The sequence below is a fragment of the Plecotus auritus genome (assembly GCF_963455305.1).
Source record: "Plecotus auritus genome assembly, chromosome: 7".
Taxonomy (NCBI): Eukaryota; Metazoa; Chordata; class Mammalia; order Chiroptera; family Vespertilionidae; genus Plecotus; species Plecotus auritus.
The window spans coordinates 87,489,010-87,508,182 of record NC_137774.1 but is presented as its reverse complement, the minus strand read 5'-3'; the positions used below and the strand labels follow the sequence as shown (position 1 = coordinate 87,508,182).

The 19,173-nt window shown below is 50.4% G+C and overlaps 1 protein-coding gene across 2 annotated transcripts in view; it reads left to right on the top strand.

Moving 5' to 3' along the window:
* Positions 1 to 19,173, top strand: part of AUTS2 (activator of transcription and developmental regulator AUTS2) — a 1,178,049-nt gene that overhangs the window by 1,031,178 nt on the left and 127,698 nt on the right. The window lies entirely within an intron of this gene.

Sequence of the window (19,173 nt, the reverse complement as noted above, 5' to 3'; positions counted from 1 at the left end):
GCGAGTGCACATCACAGACATAATTCCATCAGAATACAGCCAGGGGTGGGGAATCATTGTTCTCGGAACTGGCTGAGCTGGAGCCGGAGCACAAATACTAAAGTCAGTCGTGCCTTTGAGCTGCCTCTAACAGCGCCCTTTGGAGACCCATTTCATACAAAATTTGAAGCCTGTGTTTATTGCCCATTAAAGCAACCTTTATTTTATGGCAAATGTTGCAGTAATTGCCTTTTACGAAGAGCACTTTGTAACACACATGCACAGTTGAAAGAAAACCACTCTGGTATTGTCTATCGGGACTTAATGGCACAATTAATTTTACTCCATCTGTTCCTGAGACTTTAAAGGAAAATGGATTTTTTTTTTGAGCGCACTTTAATGAAGAAGATAAAGCGGCCCGGCTGGTGTCCCACAGGCTCGGCGCAGTAAGTTCAGATTATTGCTCAGTCTGTCAGAATGGGCTGCTTCCCTCAGCAGCAGCCACAGCCAGCAACCCGCTCTGGCCCCTCGCCGCGCCATTCCTGATGACAAACTGCCAGCCAGCTCCCACAAAAGCACGATTAAAATGTCAGCACAGGATGACGAAGGGGCCAAGAGGGTCCTGGGAGACAAACTGTGTTCAGTATGAGTTAATACTTTACAGCAGGGCTGGGGCCTGGCGTGCTGCTGGCGGCTCAGGCTGCTGGCTCCACTCAGAAAGAATGCAAGGGCGGGGCTGGCCACGCACCCACTGCCCCTGGGGAGGGGGCCTGTGGCGCAAGGTCCCTGTGGGGAGGGTCTGACTCCTGAGGAAGAGCTCAGTGGGGGCTGCAGGTTGGGGGACTTGAGACCCTCAGTGGTCTGTCAGTGGTGTGGAGGGGAAGGGGTCAGGAAGGTGGTCACGGAGCTGGGATGTGTGCCTGCAGTGACCCCAGTTCCACGGGTCCTATCCCAGGTGTTCATGGCACTATTTCAGGGACAAGGAGGGCAGCCAGGACATGCCCATGCTGCAGGAAATCACTCCTTACAAAGGAATGGTTATGCAGAGAATTACAGTCAGCACCACACCACGTAGGCCCATGTCCTGAGTCCTGGCCTCCGCACTGCGGCTGGGCCACGGCAAGGGGCTCCAGCAAATGTCTTTTAATCAGTACTGCTGCTGGACAGCATCTCACAAACCCGGACCGTGTTTGCTAACTTGCTGGGGGCGGGGACAGTGCACACTCTCTTTGGTTTAATTCTCCCGGCATCCCTCGGGTGGTGTCCATGTGGGAGAGTGCCTGGGAGTGACCCCGTGATGAAAAGGACAAGGAGATTTGCATCTCTGGCCTCCTGTGGAGACCCGATCTGCCGTCCTAGTGGGCAGCAGGTGTGAGCGCCTGCCATTGTCCCTAATGGTTATTACCAGTGATAAGCAGGACAAATGTGAGGTCATCGCTCCTGCTGGCAGGTCAGAGGAGGTTGGATTTAGAGCCCCTGGGAGACGAATTAGATGGTCAGTATCCACAGCAGAGGTTGTGGCCAACTCCAGGCTCCAGTGATACTGGGAGGGGGCGGAGGAGGGAGGGAGGAGTTGCTAGGTAGACGTGATTCAGAATGTATGGCCATACTTCAAGGTTCGAGAGCATCCATTGTCAGGGTGGTGCTGAGAGAGCAGCAGCACAGGCAGGAAGGAGGCCTCAGGGAGGGGCAGCCAGGGGTAGGGTTTCCGCTTGGTTCATAACCCCGGCCCCAGATTTCACAAAGGAGAAAGGAGAGGAGCCCTGCTGGTTTCTAATTAAACCCCTTTGCCTTTGCTCATTCACCCTGAGCCCCAGCAGTGATGGGCTTCCTGATTTCCCCAGTCTGCTCTCTGACCTCCTTGAACCCTTCCTGCTCTCTCCTCTGGCCTGTCCTGGGCCTGCTGTCTGCCGCCCACCGAGTCACCCTCCCTGCTGTCCCCGCTCCCATCTCCAGCTTGTCCTCCTGCCCACGCACACGGGTGCCCCTCCCTTCACCCCCCTCCATTCCATCCATCACCTCCTCCCCTAAGAGTGCTCTCTAAATCCTATTGCCTCTTTTATGTCTCTCCTGGGTTCTTCCTGCTGCCCTCTCCCCAAGCATAGTTTTTCTGTGTTTTGGGCATCCCACAGCTCATGCCATTAATGGTATCGTAATAGCCATGCAACGTTGGCTCTTATGGAGAAAACAGCCTTCTGCGGGCTCGCGAGGACGCACAGCCCTGCTGGTGACCCAGACACATTTCCTGCCGGCAGCCATTGGCCCCCCGCCCTGCAGGCAGTTTCAAGCTGGTCCTTTATGGTTTCACCAGCCAGGCCACACATTTGGCTCTCTCTACATTTTTAAAAATGTGAACCGAGAACAGTAGAGAAAGCCCTGCACCTCAAGAAAGCAAAGCCCTCTTGGAGGGAAATGGAGGCCGCGTGGGGCGAGGGCTTCAGCAGCAGCCTCCTTCCCCCATGAAGGGGTGGCAAGAAAATTGGGGACCTCTGGGGGGGGGGCAGACAGTGAAATATACTGTGTGAATGTGTTGGGGGGACCTAATGGAGAAGAGGAGGTGCAGAGAAAATTCAGGGTGAGGATTCCCCCACTCCCCCACGGGCTCTGCTAACGGATCTCGGGAGCGTTCTATCACAGTGTGGCTGTCTCCCACCATTCATTCTTCAGACGTTGATCTGATCACACTCTGGGTTAAAGGCAGCTAAAGAGATGAGCCATGGGAACAAATGCAATCCCTAATTCCTGATTGAGCCCTACATCTACAATTTAAAAAACTTACATGAAATGATGTTTTGGGGACAACTGGGAAAATTTGAATGTGGACTGTATATCAGATGATGTATCAATTGAAATCTCTGAGTGTGATAGTGTTCTTATCCTTGGGAAATACTTGCTTTACTTAATTTTAAAAGGGTTAACCAAAAAGAAATATGTCTGTGTATGTAAGTGCATAAGTACACACACAGAGAGATACAGCAAATGTGGCAAAATATTAATAATGATTGAATCTAGGTGAAGGTGATGGGTGTTCACAACATTTTTTATATTTTTCTGTAGGTTTGAGGGTTTTTTCAAGGTAAAACATATGGGGGAATATATTTGTTAAGTATGTGCTGTACGCTAGGATTATTCTGGTTACCAGGCATGTCATCAGTGAGAAAACAGCCAACGGTTTCTACCTTCATGGAGCCCACCTTCTGGCAATAAGAGAGAGATAACAATGTAGTGTGTTAGGAGGCTGGTGAGGGAGTTGGGGAGCACAGGGTGGGAAGGGTGTGCATTTGAAATGGGAGATGAAAGGTGGACCCCGCAGAGACAGGGACATGTGAGGCAGGACTCCGAGGAGGTGAGGGCGTGTGCCCCGCAGAGCACTCCAGGAGGAGGGCGTGGCCAGCACGAGGTGCCTGAAATAACGGGCTCCCCGGGGCCACTGAGTGGACGATGGATACCGAGTGCTGCATGTCCTGTGAACTCCACGCTCCACAGACTCGCCTCCTGTCCCTCACCTGCGTGGTGAGCCCAGCTTTGGTGATGACATTAGGTGCTTGAGGGAAACCTTTGCATTTAAGCTGCACAGGCAGGACCCCTGGGGGTCCTGTGATTGTAGAGGGAGCATTCCAGAGCTAACTGTTGGCCCGTCCACATCACCATTGTCATCCAGTGTGTCATTCTGTCCACACCGCGGTCATTCCTGCCCCAATGTCAATGGGGGAACCACAAAGAGAGGAAAGAGCACCAGACGAGGATTGGCTAGGATTAAGCCCACATTCTTCAGCATCTCACCTCATTCAACTTGGTGACCTCAGCCAACCACTTCACTTATCAGAGCCCCTGGCTTCCTCATCTGTGAAATGGGAGTGAGTGCAGCCTTCTCCCAAAGCAGTCACGAGGACAAGAAGATAAATGCATATGGCCACAGACTATGAACTGCACATCACAGAAACTGCTTTCTAGACATTTCCGGTTTGGGGCAGTGTAGTGCTGTGGCTTCGAGTTGGCCCAGTGGCACCAGGTTGCTGCCCTACTACTGAGTAACTGAGCCTCACACCGCTCCCTCCACCACCTGTAAAGGGGGAGTTAGGAGTTGGTCACCTTTGTGGTCTCATCCTGCTCTAAAAGGGTGTGATTCTGAGATGCAGACTATTGAGTACCTTATGAATCCCACTCCCCTCCCCCCCCCCAAAATGAATAGAGCTTTGGTGTCTTCCCTGCCATATTGGAGATCACTTCTGTGTGTGCTAGCCAGGCCTTGCCCAACAGGACAGCTGGCCTGAGCTCCTGTCATGTCTGCACCTCAAGGACATGGGCCCTCTCCAGGGATCTGACAGCTGAGTGCCTCTTCCATGTGTCCACCCAACTGTGTGACTTCTCTTCTTGGCTCCTAGCAATATTTGCTGGACACTGTAAGGCAGAGGGCTTCATGGAGACCGAGCTTCTTAGGAAATGTGCACCTGTTAGAGGATGTAGGTCAGCTCTTAATGCCGTCAGGACCATGGTGAGGGGGACAGCCCCCCTCCGCACCCTACATCCCAGGCCTTCAAGGGAATTCATCTCAGGACCTGAAGGACCGGGCTCCTACGCTCTCCCAGAGCCCATTCAGCAAGGCGCCCACAGAGAGCGAGAGGAAGTAGGTCTTAGAAGCTGCTGGCTGTGTCATCCTCCTCCCTGGAGTGTCCAGGGCTGGGGCTTTGAAAGCAGGAAAAGGGTAGAGGTGAGCCCTATGCGTGCACACATCCCTGAGCATCGGGGGAGGAGAAGGCGTAAGGTGGGGGGTGGGAGGTGGTCGGGAGGAGCGAAATGAGAGGAGCAGTACTGAACTCGCGGGCTCTCCCAGAGGACTTCTGCTGGGAATGCTCCCGAATCCCGTGGGAAGGTGAACTGTGTCCTTCCAGGATCGGCAGACTGCACTCTCCCTGCTGTAATGACTAAGGTCAGAGGGACCTGTCCACGCTCTCAGGTGACCATAGGTCCAAGGAAAGGGCTGGGAAAGACTTCTGAGGAGCGGTTGACGATGTGCAGGCGGAGGGAAGTTGAATGCGGAGCACCCGGGCACTCTGACCAGTGAGTCTGGAAGTGCCGTCCAGAGGCAGAGAGGTCCCAGCCGTGCTGCCCAGGCCTGTGTTTGCCTCTGGAGCAAGGATCGTGCCAGGGGATGGGCAGCTCTCTGGAGGAAGGAGTGGTTCGGCCAAGTAGACTTAGGTCCCTCATGGCCCCGCAGGTTTCCGACTCAAACTCTTGAGGACCTGGGCTAGTAGGCAGCAGCAGCGTGGAGAGGGGAGGGCGAGGCGGTGGCCCAGGCAGGGTGTGAGACAGCAGCGCTGCCTCCCTTCACAAACTCTAGGGCAGTACATCGCCAGAGTGTGGTCCCACACCAGCAGCGTGGACATGACCTGGGAACGTGTTAGAAATGCAGATGGTCGGGCCCCACCCCAGACCTCCTGAGTCAGACACTCTGAGCCTGGGGCGTGGTTAGAGATTGCGCCCACCCTCCAGGTGATGCTCTTTAAGAACCACTGATCTAAGCCGCAAAGACAGCGCAGTTAATTCTGTCAGCGTGTGAGGTGGGGGCTGTAGGCAGAGATTTGGGTTCAAGGCCTCCTCTCATTACCTCCGTGGGACCTTGCAGAAGCACTGCACTCCGGCGCCAGTTTCCTCATCTCTGCAGTGGTAATAATCCTACGTCCTCTCTGTGGTTTTTGTGGGGAAAACGTTAAATTGATGCCTCTAAAGGTACAGTGTTAACGGACAGTGTTTCATAAACAAGGTGGGCCAAGGTAAGGGCTAGGAAAGACTTCCAGGAGTGGATGACGATATGCCAGTGGGCCATTGTTTTCAATTTGCAGGATGTTCAGAGGAAGAAATGATAGCTTCTGTTTATCTGTTGAGCACCTACTATCTTGCAGGCAGCAGTAAATGACTCCTGTGTATCATGTTATTCTGTTATTATCCCAATTTCGCAAGAGAAAGCTGAGGCTTAGTGTCTAAATAACTTGGCCGAGCAGGACATCTAATCCAGCTCAGCCTCATTCCACAGTGGCTTTGACGTGTCACTGGGAGTCTGTTCTTAACCATCATGCTATGTGCGGGTTCTCAGCCTTGGCCATGCTGTTGTCACCAGAGCTTTCAGAACTGCTGAGCTTCTGAGTCCACTTGTCTGCGGAGGGGCTTGGCCAGTGATGTTTCCTTAAAAGTGCCCTGGATATTTGTAACGTGTTGGTAAGATTGAAAACCACTGTGCATGGCACGTATACCACCAATCAGGATAGTCGCCGCCAAGTTCAGACACACATAAGAAATAAGTGGCAAGCCACGGCACTCAATAAATGTTTATTAAATTTATGAACTGAAGTATTTTAAAAGTAGCAGTCAATGCCATTTTAAAAATTCAATAACAGGTGTGCATTTGAGAAAAATCAAAGGACACAGGGAACCGGAGAAAGATAATGCCCCCCCAGTGCTGACCTCCTCGAGAGGCCTGAGGACGGGGAGGAAGTGGGCCTGTCCCTCCTACATTAGAGGGAGAAAGGCAGACCCCAGGAGGCTAAGCGATTTCCCTCAGTGGGGTCCTTGGGGTTGGTTTATATAGATAGTGGGCAGGGGGATAATAATGTAAATTTTTACATTTTGAGCTTTTGGGCAGAAAGGCAGAATTGGAAACCATTGTGTTGTATGTGCTGATTTCTACAAAGGAGCCAATTCAGGCCCTTTGTTAACTCCCTGGCAGACTGAGTGAGTGCTTCCAAGCGCAATTTCCATCCCCTCCTTCCATCAGAAATTACCTTGAGCTGGAAATGAGTTGGCCCCAGGTTGGCATGCAGGCGTTTTCCATTCATAAGGGGAAGAATGAGAAGCAGCAATGACACTTATAACCTGATTTTTTTTTTTTTTGAGAGTCTGTATAGTTAAAAATAGGCACAGAGGTCTCATGAGTTGCCTTGTAGTGATTTCCTGGATGAAGGGACTGGGGAGCCACCTTATGAACTTGCAGGGAAGCCAGACTTTCTTTAACAAGATCCACCATCTTCCTCCCCAAACCTGAAGTAACAATGAGTCTCCATTGCCCTCTTGTTAAAAATCAGAATGCATTGCAGTGTGGTTCAGTGGTTGAGCATCCACCGATAAACCAGAAGTCACGGTTCCATTCCTGGTCAGAGCACGTGCCCAGGTTGTGGGCTCGATCCCCAGTAGGGGGCGTTCAGGAGGCAGCTGATCAATGGTTCGCTCACATCACTGATGTTTCTAGTTCTCTCTCCCTCTTCCTTCCTCTCTCTGAAGTCAATAAAAATATATTTTAAAAAATCAGAATAATCCCCCTGATCCTGCCCAGACCACAGACCTCTGCAGCCTTTGTCCGTACCCCATCATAAAACCACATTCCCATGACTTCCGAGCAGTCAGCCTGCTGGGTACCCGGGACTGGAGCTTTCCGTTTTTAATGGATTGCAGCTGAAGCAAGTTCAAAAGTGCGAGGATTGTAAACTTCAGAACAACTCTGCAAATGCCGCACACCATGGCAGAATGATTCAGGAGGCCAAACTTTGCTTCATCAAGTCAGAGAATTTTCTGCAAATGAACTTTTCAAGAATTATGTCGTCGTTGGCATTACAGTATTACACACACGCCTGTTCCCGATCACTCACTGGAACTTATTTTGTAGTTAACCTCCATAAAGGACTGTGCGAGCGAGCACGGGCCTGTCACACACACATTATTTAGAAGCCCTTATTATTATTTTATTGCCAGTCCTTGACAGCTGAGGAAAAGCCAAGCGCTTTAATCTTTTTTTCCCTTTAGTTTACAGTGTAAGAGCTGCATGTAAGATGGATTTGATTAATATGTAACAGAGATGCAATTCTCTGTAAAATGTTCTGTACTTTAGCACCCTGGAAAACAAACTGCATCACAATGGCTTAAATCTCAGTCCATTGTATTATATAGACATCATAAATAATAGAGAGCAGGCAGATATTGCTGCAGGCTTCATCTGCATAACACATCTGAGCTCTCTATAATGTGTTCAACTTGTCACTTTTAGTACAGAGGAGAGGCAATAAAGCTAACAGCTGACTAACACACATCAGCCCTCCTTCTCCTTCCAGGGGGGCGAATGCTCATTAAGCCATCTTAGTCCTGACTTTTAAAATCCATAACTCTTACAAATGTAAAAAAGTTGCCACAAAAGATTAAGCGCATAATATATGTCAAAGTATAATTTTCCATGCGTCTCCCCAACTACCACTCCATGCCGCCGCCACCACCACCAAAATTCTTGTTTCTTTTATAGCCCTTTCGCTAGAGGAAAGAAAATTAAAAAAATCTCGTGTTTCAGATAAAAGCAAATGAAATACGCTCTTCCCCGCGTCAAGAGGGGGCTATGTAATTGCTTCTGAGTTGGGAGCAAAAGCGCCCACCCCGGAGGACTGAAGCCTTGCCCCTCTCCCTCTAAGACCTGCTCAAGGAGAATGCGGAGTCCGCCATCCCCAGGCGGGCTTTGCAGACAGGCCATCAGGTCAGTCTCAGCAGCACTGAGTGTGGCCTTGCAGGTGCCTGCCTCAGTTTCCCTGTTGGCAGCAGGAAGGGCAGGAAGCCTCCTCAGCCTTTCCTAGGGGCCTGTGAACTGAATTCGCGCTGTCTGTGCGATGACCTGTGGCAGCCGTTTCTGGGTCTCCCTGGGCTCTTCTGAGTGGTTTCCCTGTGTCTTAGAGCAAAACTTGAAACATGAAGCATGTCTACTTTTGTCCCACTGGCTGAGCCTTTTTACAGAGAGTACGGCTGCCAGGCCCAAAAGAAGGGAAGAAAGATGTTTAGACTCTGACTTGGAGCAGACAGCCCCACGGGAGGGCTTTGGGGGCCAGGGGAGCGTCGTGGTCTCTTTTCTGGGGAAGCTGTGAGATAAATTGTACATGGATGTATATGTCTCATGACATTCATCTCTTTAGAAAATATACTTTAAAACATTTTTCTTGGTGCCTGTAAGAAAAATAAATGGCTGATGGTGGCCCGGATGGTCGGAAGACAGCTTCGGATGAAACAGGAAATTTTTCCTAGCAGTCATAATTCTCTCAAGGGAAAAAGCAAGAGCTCCAACACTTGAATCCTTTGGAATACGCTAAACCAACCTCTGGAAAATAAACTCACAAGAGAAAAAAAGGACACACACACAACCTGCCTAAGGTAGGGGCACTGACAGGCTTACCTAACAGAAATTGGAAGTGGGCGCCAAAATCCCATGATGCACCAGATGGAAACACTGTGCACTTCTCTGATCAGTACAGAACTAACTCTGTGTGTGCGCGAGTGTGTGCACGAGGGGCAGACAACCAACCAGCTGGGACACAGAGGCTTTCATTGACACCAGAGGGGGTGTGGGTGGGGGTTGAAAGAAGGCTTGGTTCCCTGGGCTGGGATGTGGGCCTGGAACAGTAAAACACTTCTCCACAGCCACAATGGCAATTTGTGTTTGGAGAAAGTCCTCACTAAGCTCTGATGTGGGCGCAGCACGGCTACCTCGGAGTTTTGTGGGTGCCCACCAGGCAGGCCCCGCAGACTCAGCTCCCGCTGCTGGATCCTGAGCTGTGGTCACTTCCTGCCCTGCTCCTGCTGGACCTGCCTGGCTGGCTGCCTGCCTCCCCCTCCCAGGCTGCAGCCAACGTGGTGCATCCTTCCTCGGTCACGGCGGACCACCCAAAGTCCCCCATGATTGATGGTTTATCTCCCTCCCTCAGATAAGGAAGGGCCCCACCTTCCATTGCTCTCTGCTCCAGTGGCACTAGCCCAGTGGTCGGCAAACTGCGGCTCGCAAGCCACATGCGGCTCGTGAGCCGTGGTTTGCCGCTTTGTTGACTAATGAGTTTGCCAACCACTGCACTAGCCCATTCCATATTTCCAGTCAGATCCACTGCTTCCCTGTCTCCATTCACGCCAGGTCCCTTACCAGGTCACATCTGTTACCTCCATAAACTGAAGACACAACACGAACCCCACCACCTCAGGAAGACATAGCAGACCCCTGCTTGAGATGCATCTCTTCCATAAACCTGTTTTTATTACTTTATAAATAAATACAGAGTGTACCCCCCAAAATATATACACACTTTTTTTCTGATAGTTCAGTTGATGCTTCTTTTGTTCAGATTTAACCTATGGGAATTAATTTTTCAAAGTGTGTATACATTTTGGGGGGACACCTATATAAATATGAGCATTAGGGTAAGGTAATTGAATTAACCATACTCCTTAATTCAGAGTGTACTATCATTCCGGATCTACCTGAGGCCTCTCTTAATTGTTCCCCTTTATTTCAGTCTGCTTTTCCCACCTCCAGACACTGAGCCTAACTTGCTGGATGTGTAACCTTGACAAATAGGTAATGTTACTCTGTGGGTGTGTTTAGCTTACCTAAGTGGTTATGTGCCATAATTTCAGTCCTGTTTCTTATCACTCCACACTCCATGTTTAAGATCAGCCCATGCTGCTGGGTGTACACATGTTTGTTACTTCTCAGTGCTGTCCAGGAGCCGAGTACACTTTCCCCTAGTAAAGGATCTGAGGTGTGTGGTCCCCAGAATGACCACAGTCGTCCTTGAAATGTGTCCATTTACAAAATTCTGCTGTCACTGCTTTGAGATACATCCCAGGAGATGCTGCTGGGTTATAAAGCAAGTACAAGTTGATGTTAGTGACTCCTGCCATTGGTTTTCAGAATTGCTGTGAATGCTGCCCCTGTCTGCAGTGCATGAGGGTCTCAGATCCAGGTGTTCCTGCCAGTACTTGCCACTACCCACGTTTCTAGTTTTTGCTGTTTGACAGTATAAAATACTGTCATGAGTTGACCATTTTTCTGAGTCCGACTTCTTACTGAGTTCCAGTAGTTTTGTTTTTTTTTGTATAGGCTAATTATGGGTCATTTATGATTTTTAGACACTCAAATACTGTATCTTCTTCTGATTTATATGCATTAACTCTCTGTAGTTAGTGATCTTTTTAAGATATCCTTAATTTTTCACTTACGTTCTGGGAGGTCTAGTTTAAGAAATCTTTCTCTGTCTTTAGTCTACAGATATCATTCTACATTTTCTTTTATTGGCTTCACAGCTTTATTTTTCACTTTCAGGTCTTTAATTCATCCAATGACACTTGGTACCATTTACCAGAGTGTGTCTTGAATTTATCTTTATCCGTGTCTCAATCAGATTTGAGTTCCAGTGAGCATGACTATGTTGTGTTCACCACTGAAGACTCCACTTTGTCTAGCCTTACCTGGCGGGCCGCGTTCCTATTGATGACAGTCCTTCCCTCCCTTCTCAGTGAAAGAGGTATCACTCCCATCTAAACTCAAGCCTTTGTGCACTGATCCCCACCCCATCCTTCCTCCCCAGGGCTCTTCTGTCTCTAAGCTCCATCTCCCTCTCAGCATAGGAACGTGCTTACGAGTCCCCACCAACATGAAGTCCTATCACCTTCACTCCTGCTCTTTCCCCTCAGCTGCTGGTCCTTTCCCTGCCCCGACTGCATCTCTGCCCCGTGGTGGCGCTGCCCTGTCCTCACAGAGGTCTCAGTGGTCTGCACTCCTCAGACCCTGCTGGAGGGAACGTAAAACTTCACCACCCCAGCTGATGCCTTCTATTTTTTTGCGTTGCAACAGTCTTCTCTTTTTATTTCCGTCATATCTCTGACAACTCCCAGATCACCTTCAGTGGCCTTCCCGCTCCTTGTAATTCAAGATTTTATTCTGTCTCACCATGGGATTCCACCCACACCCATGGTTCTTTCTCTCCACCTGGCCGCAGGACATGCCGCCACCACCAGGAATGTCCCTGGGGCACCTAACGATAAAAGTGTACCAACTGCACTCATCCTCTCCCAACCTCCTTGTCCTCGCCGATTCCCTGGTTTTTAAATGACACCCTGAGATAGGATCCTGGGAATTTCTCCAGACTGCCTTTGAAATGTAAGGAACTTTATTAAGTAGTCACTGAATTTATCACCTCTGATCTCTCTCTCTTTTCCCAACCCTGCCCACACCTGTATCTGCTCCTGTATTCTCATGCCCCCGATTCGGCCAATTATCAAAGTCAGAAATCGACAGATCTCCCCAGACTCTTCCTTTGCCAAGTGCAGTGTATTTTACCTCTCAAAACCTGAGCCCAGTCTGTCCTTCCTTCCATCACAACAGCCTCTGTGGGAACTTGCTAGCTGGTCTCCCTGTCCCCACTGCCCTCTGATCCCGTGCTTCTCAAGTGTATAGCAGAACCACCTTGAGAGTTTATCAAAACACAGGTCCCTGCCCTGGCCAGAGTGGCTCAGTTGGTTCTATGATGTCCTGTGAACCGAAAGGTTGCCGGTTCTATTCCAGGTCAGGGCCCATACCTGGGTTGCAGTCTCGATCCCTTGAGGGGGGGTGGGGCATGCAGGAGGTAGCCAGTCAACATTTCTCTGTCTCTCTCTTCCTCTCTCTCTAAAAATCAATGAAAAAATCTTTAGAAAGGAAAAGGCAAACAAATAAACAAAAAAACACAGGTCCCGGGCACCATCCGGCATTTCTGATTCAGTTCATCTGGAGCAGAGCCTGAGTTTTGCCTTCAGCACCGGTTCCCGCTGGGCTTGGATTGCAGGTCGGACAGCCCTCAGAACTGCCTCCCCTGCTCCCATCCAGCCACCGCTGCTGGTTCAGCAGGTAGTTACCAAGCGCCAGCTGCGCATTATTCCAAAGCCTGAGATTCAGCAGTGAACGAAGTCAGGTCACCATGGGCAAGCCTGGGGGCAGGCAGTGAGCACGTTAATGTACAGTATGGTGGCTGGGAGTGGTAAATGCTAAAAGGAAACTCGGGAGTTTGAGAGCATAGGCGAGGGTGCTGTTTAGGAAGCATTTGTGCAGATACCTGAAGAAAGGGAGTTTCAAACAGGGGCTCTGGTGAACCCTGCCCTGCCCGGGTCACTCCCCTTTATTGCAAGGCAGCCATGTCTGACTCCTTCTAGGCTCTCCAGGAACTGTCGCCCACCCCCTCCCCCCTCGTCCACTTCCCCCTGAGGTGCCCTGACTTCTCCCACTCGCTCTGCTGGCCATTCTGCGCCCGCGGGGGCAGGGGCTGTGCGGTTCCTCCCCGGGATGCCCTTCTCCTTGTTTGCCCCACATCCACGTACCGGAACGTATTCAAGATTTGCTTCAGTTGCCGCCTCTTCTACGAAACTTTCTCTAGTTCTTCCGTTCACAAGTCTTTCCTGCCTCCTCATTGCAGGAACATGTGAACATGTGCCCCCCCCCCCAGCACCCCACCATGTTACAGAACAGGGGCACACTCCCTGTGCACCGCGGGCCTGGTTTCTTGACCTCTCCAGGAGGCAGGCCTCTTCTGTTTCCTAAAATGGGGGGGCTTTGGCAATGGCTAAATGAGAACAGTAAGGCCGTGGCCTACACTGGCGTGCTTGAATTGCCTCTGGCTATCTCAGTGTGTCCCGCTTCCTCGGGGTGCTGTTGGGAAGATAATTGAGTTGGAAGTGGTAGCACTCCCTCCATCTTTCTCCCTTTAGGCTCACAAGCATGTTCACCGGCAGGGAGGGGGATTGACTCCTTTCATCTTGCATTCAGATGAGCTTTCGAGTGAATCACTGCCTCTCCCCACTATCTGCCCTCCCGCCCTCCCTCACTCCTTAGGAGCAGAGCCCCTGAAACTCTGTGCAGCCACGACCTCCCAAGTTCCCCTTTCCCCTTCCCTCCCAGCATCTTGGACCTGGCATGATGACAGTTCAGGTGGGAGATGCCACAGGGGGGTGAGGCGGATCCAACCGGAAACCGCATCAGCCACTGAACCCTCCACACACCGCCAGATGGTCCGGTGCAGCAACAGCCTTTCGGAATTAATAACTCTCCCTCCAGAGGGCCGGCTTCATTCAGGAGCCGTTCCACATTTTCCAGCCAAGTGTGTTTTCTTCCCACAGTGTTTCCTGCCCGCTCCGTCCTGGGTAGACCGTGGGGCCTGCTCATGGAGGCAGGAGAGATGTCTCTTGCTCCCTCCACCTTTCTTTGCCTTTGGCTTCTGACAGTGCAGCTTTTAATCTAGAAATTATGGTAGCTCGTATGTGCATTTTGAGAGTATATCATTGCTGCATTTAATTAACGGTTATTAGCGTTCGCGTACTGTGCTGCATTCTATGTCACAAATCATCAAGTCTCCCAGAGCAGTTATAGCAATTAAGAACTCCATCACACCTTCTGTATAGTCATTTGGTACTTTTCCAGGTCTTTTCAAAACTGGAAATTACTAATCAAATCATTTCTGCTCTGTGCCTCAGTATCGTTTATTCCATTCCTAATGATGTGCGACTTTTTTTTCTTTGGCCGTTAACAGAAGCATCCGTGCGTCTAACCCATTTCACACCACCGTCATGCTTTAGCGAGGTGATAATGAACTCGCAGAAGGAAACGCGGGCTTTGGTTCTCTGTGCAGAGCGGTGTCTCTCCTCTCCTGCTGTTGGGTGATTGAATTTCGAAACTGTAAAATGCATCGACAGACCTACAAACCTGACTTGCCCGTGCCACAGCCATCGCAGTTTAGCTTCAATTCAGAGCTCAGTGCGACTCCTGCCTGATCAATTTGTCATCCCTCTAAATGGAAACTAATTACTTCCCAGGGAAAGATTGCAGGCAAATACCAGCCTTTGCATCAGCAGCCCTCTGCAGCGAGGTGAAGGCGAGGTCCACGGGGTGTCACCAGTGGGGCCGTTTCCCTCTCTGCCTGGAGAAGTCAGGAAGCATTCTTACTATTTAGAGCAGGTGTCAGCTTGTTGTCACCTCCCCTAAGGTGAGCTGTCAGGAGTGCATCTCTCTTCGTAGGCCACCTGGATGGTCTCGAGTCAAATGTCAGGGGCCGTTCAGTTGCCTGGTTTCAAAAAACAAAATTTGCCTGCAGGCTTTTGATGGTGTTTGGATGTGGATGAGCCAGCCTGCTGGCAGTGGCCCACTGCCCCCCACTCTTCCCCCCAAAGGGGACTCTCTCTCCCCTTCCCCAGAACACTGCCCTGGAAGCATCCCCGGAACGACTGAACCGCTGCCATCCTGCAGCATCAAACAGACTGTGCCGCTGACAGCTGTGGGCAAGATTGGCCGGGAGGCTGTGCCAGGAGACCCAGGCCGCGCAAGGCTGCTGCTCGGGGCTGCATTAGGAGGCCCTGGGAGAGAGGCTCTGGCTCGGGCAGCAGGGCTGCGGCTGCGGCTGGGGCTGGGCCAGGCGGCCAGCTCAGAGGCTGTTGAAAATCTGACCAGAGGAGGCCTTGCCAGTTCCCTCCTTTGCTCATTTGGATGCTGTCTGCCCAGGCCGTGTTGAGCTGTCAGGCCGGCTGAGTGGTTTGGGACGCGGCTGACCCGGCCACCTCTGTGTCTAGGATAAGCTGCGAGGTCTATAGTCTGACCGGAGCATTGCCCAGCCTTGGACAGTCTCCCAGAGAAGCCAGACAGCACTCGGGAGAGAGGTTTGTTTGGTTCAGCAACTGATTGGATCCCCTGCTATTTAACTTGGGTTCCATATTGGGGATCATGTCCAGGCCCCTGTTGGGGTCTATGGAGGAGCCCAAACCCTAATCCTTGCCCTTTCCAAAGCTGCCTTGCACTTCATGCCACCATGTGGCAGTGGAGCAGGGAGGGACTTGGGACTGGCTGTGTGGGCCATGAGCTGGGTGAGCCACTCAACTTCCCCGGGCCTCAGTCTGCTTCTCTCTGCGACTCTGAGTGTACTTGGACAAGATCACCTCACAAGGCCAGTCCAGCTCTCCGTACTTACGTCCATGCTTACGTTGGCTTTGAAATGCAATAAAAAACAGAAACATGGCTACCTCAGTGTGGCCAGCTCTGTGGTTAAGTGAGAAATAGTGATGCTCCTTAAAAAATGATGCTGCCTTCCAGCGCCTCCTTCCTGCTCCCTCCACAAGCAGGACATCCGGGTCACACCAGAATGTCTCTTCTCTGTGCTATTTTCTGGGACTTGCACTTTGGGAAGCAGGCAGGACTGCTAATTGGGAGGGAGGTTTTGTCCTCTATCAAACCCGACTCCTAACCTCTTTCCCACCTGCCCACCTGCTGCCTGCCCAGCAGCCCTCTCTTCCCCCTTGCTGGTCCCTGCTCAGGGGTCTAGGAATGCAGGTGACACTGACAATACAAGGACCTGCATGCATTGGAGGGAAATTGGCCTCTTTGGCACTCAGACCATCCTATGTGCCTGAGCTACAAACTGAGAAGAAAAATCAGTATTTGAGAAATGCAAGCCACTGGCCTAGCAACAATAGCCATTCAGGAAATGTCACCCATGGCCCGGTGTGTGTCAGGGGACGAGAGATGGCCGAGTGATGACTGTGTGCATGGAGCTGTGCTTAACCTTCGGCACCTTTTTCTTGTCTTCGTTTTCTCACTTTTAATACAGGAGTCATGGTAGGACCTGCCTCCTCTGGGGCGCTGGTGAGGGTTAAATGAATGAAAACACAAAGAACCTGGAATAGTCCCTGCTCTGTCACAGCCTAGGGTGAATGTGAGTTTCTCTTGTTACAGTGAGTGTCACTGTAATCACTCCCACCCAACTGCCGCAGTTTCCTGCTCTCCATGGTGGCTCGCCGTGCCACCTTCACCAGAGCATGTGGCCTCCCCAGACCTCAGGCTCCTCATCCGCAGCGCGAGGGAGGGGAGGGAGGCTGAGTCTTGCAGCAGCACTTTCTGCTCTGCCAGTCTCTGAAGTGAGTTTGCAGGTCGAAGTTATCTGTGCATGCACCAAGGAGAGCTTTGTGAGCTTGAATGGAATGTATATGCTCAGATCGTTAAGCATACACATAGTAGAATGTTTAGATTAGAAACATGAGAGACAAACTGGGAACTCATCAAAGGCATGTCAGGAATGTTTGGAAAGAATCAATAGTAATAGTGTGCAAAAATGAACTTATTAAAATAATCCCAGCAGATAAAGGGTTAGAAGACATCTTTTGCAGAAAATAGAGTTTAGACCCATTTTGAAATTAGGGAACACCTTTTTTCTATTGACCTTAATCTCTGACTATGTGCATGTCAGCCTCAGTTTACAAAAAGACGCCAACTTGTCAAGGTGACATGAGTGAGCATCAGTTACATAGAAACAGAAATGGTGGGCTTCCGGGTGGCAGGGCCCAGCCAGCATGCAAATAAGACCATCCCAGAGGGATTTTGTGAGTCTCCAGAGATTATCTGTGTGTCACATTTCCCATAGATTAACAATGTGCCTCAATTGTGTGGTGCCTGGGTTCTTAGCATGTTGACAAACAGGAATTTTTCAGGTACAACTAACAACTAAAATGGCTTAAGCAATGGGGGGAGCTATTATTTCTGAAACAGGCTGGTTAATGCAACTTCATTAACTTTACGGGAGCACTGGATCGGCTTCTTGCCATGCTCTTAGCTTTCTCTTCATGGCGTTAGGGTGGCACCACAGTGATGACCAGCTGCTACTTTCTCAAGGAGTCTCAGGCAGGAAGCAAGGGTGGGTGATTCCTCATGCACCCCTCTTTTTATCAGGAAGAAATTCTTTTCCAGAAGCCCCACAGCAAATATCCCCTGCCCCATTGGCTAAAACCAGCCCCTTGCCTGCTTCTAAAACCATCGCTGGCAAAGGCCCATGGAATTCCCCAGGTGTGTCTATGCCTCTGTGACAGGTGAGCACCTGCCACCTGGCTCAGTGTGGTACAGGACCAAACACATCTGGGTTCTGCAAACTCCAGGCTTTTGACCAGGGCAGCCAATGGGGTCTGTCTAGGACAGGGATGGGCAAACTTTTTGACTCAAGGGCCACAATGGGTTCTTAAACTGGACTGGAGGGCCGGAACAAAAGCATGGATGGAGTGTTTGTGTGAACTAATATAAATTCAAAGTAAAGGAGCGGAGGGGAGAGCAAGAGAACCCTCCGCTCTTTCGGCTCCACGGGCCGGATAGAACAGCCGAACGGGCCGGATCCGGCCCGCGGGCTGTAGTTTACCCACGGCTGGTCTAGGACCTTACAGGTCATTGATTCCGACCTACCAGTTTGTGGGTCTGGAATTAGCCTCTCTGAACCTCAACGAACGAGTAGCAGATCTAGAACCAGCATCTCTTTCCTCTTACTCTCATCCCCATTCAGTCCTTTCTGGCATTATTTTCAATTTCAAATTCTTAACATCAAACAGATAACAATTGTACATTTTGGTTGATTGTCTACTACCACTAGTAACTACCTGTTGATTGCTACCGAGAATGTTGTTTAAAAATAAGAACCATGCACATCGCGTTAAGATACCCCTATCGAGCCTCTGTGACCATTAACCATTTTATCAGATTTATTTTACATGCAAAGCAAGCACACACATACACACATGGAAATCCTTGTTTTCAAAAGGTTTATGGTCTAGATAAGAGAACTCTTCCTGCACGCATGGCGGTTACACATAAGTTAATAGTGCCAGGTGATTGACAGACGGCCTGGGTTCAAATTGGGGAGAAGGGATCATGTTGGGTGCATGGTAAGGCCCGAGGAGTGGGTTTCAGTGACAGAGAGGAGGGTGGAGGAAGTCCCAGTGGGATGAGGATAATGATGATAGTAACGACCACAGCATTTATTGAGCACCTACTGTTTTCAAGACAAAGTTCTAAGCACTTTACATGTTTTAACTTACTTTATCCTCTAAAAAAGTCCACCCTACAAGATGGGTTTATTGTTTTCTTATTATTTCCCTGTAAATGTGAGGTTAATGAGGTGGAGAGAGGTTAACCACTTCCCAAGGCCATGCAGTTAGTAAACGGTGACGCGCAGGAACCTGGTGCGTCGTCTTCCCTCATGCAGCCTGGCTCAGTGTTCGCGGACTCACGAGAGAGGAAAGCTCAAGGCTTGGTGAGGGGCCTTCCCTTAGATTGGTGTTGCTGAGGGAGGGTTTACAGGAAGATGCCATGGAGAGTTTTCTCTAAATTCAGAAGTGCTTAGGGCTCGGTCTGGCCTCTGGGATCTCAGAAAACACTGCTCAGCACCTATAACGCCAAGAACACATGTGACATGGAATGTGCTTCTCCCTCGCACTTTTGTCTCTCCACTTTGGAAGGAAAGGATGTTAATGTGTGTCTGTAAGCAGTGAAGACATCACCAGTCGTTATGATCATACAGTGTACCACACATGCCATCATCATCACACGCTGCCCCAGTCCCATGTGTGTTGCTC